Below are 3003 nucleotides of genomic sequence, written 5' to 3'. Positions count from 1 at the left end.
AGAGGATGAGATGGTTGGATGGCATCACAGTTTCAATGGACATGAGTTTGAGCCAACTCCGGGAGACAGTAAAGGACAGAGAAGCCTTGCATGCTGCACCCATGGGGTCGCAAAGAATCAGACATGACTGAGCGACTGAATAACAACAATGGCGACTAAACCACCACCTTGGCTATTAATTGGTCTTCCCAGGTGGCATTGGTGCTAAAGAACCCTCCTGCCAATGCAGGTGACAGGACACTTGGGTTCCAACCCTGGAGGAGGGCATGACAGTCCACTCCGGTATTCTTGCCTGGAGAATCCCACGGACAGAAGAGCCTGGCGGGCTGCATACAGTCTGTGGGGTCGCAAAGAAAGAATTGGACACAACTGAAGCGACCTAACACTCACGGCACACCCTTTCCTTTCATGTGATGGGGGCCCCCAAACTCTCCTCCTCTGCTGCAAAGCCAGGTCAGGGTGAGGGCTGGGGCTGGGGCAGGGAGGCAGGCAGCCACATGGAGCAGCGCCTGTCCAGGAGCCCAGCTACGAAGGCGGGTTGGGGGGAAGGGGAGGGAGGTTCAAAAGGGAGGTGATATATATGTAGTTATGGCTAATTTGCACTGTTGTACGGCAGAAACCAACACAACATTGTAAAGCAATTTTCCTCCAATTAAGTAGATAAATAATATGAAAAAGAATGTATAACTGAATCACTCTGCTGTACAGTAGAAATTAACAGAAAATTGTAAATCAACCATCTTCCCAGGTGGCACTAGTGGTAGCAAACTCCTGCCAATGCAGGAGACGCAGAAAAGAGGGTTCGATCCCTGGGTTGGGAAGATTCCTTGGAGAAGGGCATGGCAACCCACTCCAGTATTCTTTCCTGGAGAATCCCATGGACAGAGGAGCCTGGTGAGCTATGGTCCATAGGGTCAGAAAAAGTCAGACATGACTGAGGCTACTTAGCACTCTCACACAAATGTAACATCTTATGGTTCTGAAGGCTAAATCAACTATGCTTCAATATAATAAATTTTAAAAGATAATATATATATTCCATATTTTAATGCTGTAAAGACCCAGTGCATCTGGAATTATAGACCAAAACATTTGTTTTGCAAGTGAGAAAATTGAGGTCCAAAAAAGGAGTTACCTGCAAAAAATTCCTTGAAAATGCCTCACAATAGCAATTTATAAACGAACCTTGAATTGAAAGAGTGCATTCTTTGATTTAAAGCTTTAGAAAACTGGTAACTAAAAAAAAAAGAAAACTGGTAACTAGTAATCATTTAGTGCCTGTCATTGTGCAAGACAGTATGATAAAAGAAGCTGAATATGGCAAAGAAGCTACAGTCTGGTTAGGAAAACAAGACGGAGACATGAGAAAGTAAGTAATGAGAGAAAATTACATAATAAAATCACTATTATTTCTGGAATATCTTCTTGTATTAGGCAGTGTCCTGGTTCGCTATACATTTAGCTTATCAAATCAAGAGGCAGTTCCCTCATAGCTCAGTTGGTAAAGAATCCGCCTGCAATGCAGGAGATCCTGGTTCATTTCCTGGGTCAGGAAGATCTGCTGGAGAAGGGATAGGCTACCCGCTCCAGTATTCTTGGGCTTCCCTGGTGGCTCAGCTGGTAAAGAACCTGCCCGCAATGTGGGAGACCTGGGTTCGATCCCTGGATTGGGAAGATCCCCTGGAGAAGGGAAAAAGGCTACCCTCTCCAGTATTCTGGCCTGGAGAATTCCATGGACTGTATTAGTCCCTGGGGTTGCAAAGAGTCAGACACGACTGAATGACTCACTTTCAACCTGATGAGGTAAAGATTATCTTCCTTTCCCGGAGGATAATACCAAAGATCAGAGAAGTTAGGTGATCTGTCCAGGGTTTCACAGCTGGTAAGTAACAGAGTCAGGATTGGCAGCTAGGTATGCATGTCTGATTCCACTACACAATGGAAGAGTATACATGTCTGACTGCCAACTGAGGAGGGAAGAATTTCTTGATTTCAGCAGAAGGAGAGATCTCTGAGACCTAGACTAGCAAAGTGGGACCTCGGGACTCTGAGAATTTGATAGGCAGGACTAAAGGGGTTAGGCTCTCAAGGAAATGGGAAGGGTGGGAAAACACATGATGTTTCCAGTTAGAGTGAAATCGACAAGGATTCAAGGGCAAATGGTTTACTTGAGAAGAGATTGCAGAAAACACTGCTGAGATAATGAGGAAGTGAGTTAGGGAAGGAGAAGCCTGTGAGGCTCGCCCGAGAAGCTACCACTGTGGGAAGCTGGAGCTCAGAGCCTGCAGGCCACTGTGGGAAGTGGTACAGAACCTGCCTCCCTTTTTCCCCTCCTGAGGGGTGAGGAAGCTGAACTTTGTTATTAGCTGAAAGTTCCCGGGAGCATTCACTCTTCATCTTGGTGATGGGACCGCCCTCCTAGAGCTACCATGGCCATCACCACCCTGAGCCCCAAGAGCCCCGAGCTGGCCCTCCCTGGGATGCTGGTGCATCTTTGATTCCAGTGGGTCTTTCCCTTGTCTCATCTGCCTCAGTGAGTCTACTGACAGCACGGGTTGTGTTACTCACAAAATTGGAGCTTTGTTACTTTCATCTGAGCAGCTCAAAGTGTGTTAGTTGCTCAGTTGTGTCCGGCTCTTGGCAACCCCATGGACTGTAGCCCGCCTGGCTCCTCTATTCATGGAATTTTCCAGGCCAGCATACTAGAGTGGGTGGCCAGTCTTCCTCAAAGCAGTCCACAAACCCACGTCAGTCATTCTTAGAATCCCTCCAGGCAGTCAGGAGAAGGTGTGGTCCCTACAGTGAAGAAGGAGGACATTGGGATCCCCCAGCAATGATTTGTATACCTTTGGAGGACAGGGGAGTGTGCACCTGGGTGGTGAAAGTGCCCAAGTCAAAGGGATCAGGTCCTTGAAGAACTTTGAGAATGCCAGAGAGGATTTCTTCCGAAAGATCAGGGGTGGCAGGAAATAATTGGTGGTTCAGATGGTAAAGAATGCCTGC

This window comes from Dama dama, chromosome 26 (assembly GCF_033118175.1).
Source record: "Dama dama isolate Ldn47 chromosome 26, ASM3311817v1, whole genome shotgun sequence".
NCBI lineage: Eukaryota > Metazoa > Chordata > Mammalia > Artiodactyla > Cervidae > Dama > Dama dama.
The sequence above is the reverse complement of the archived record's forward strand: the minus strand, read 5'-3'. Positions refer to the sequence as shown.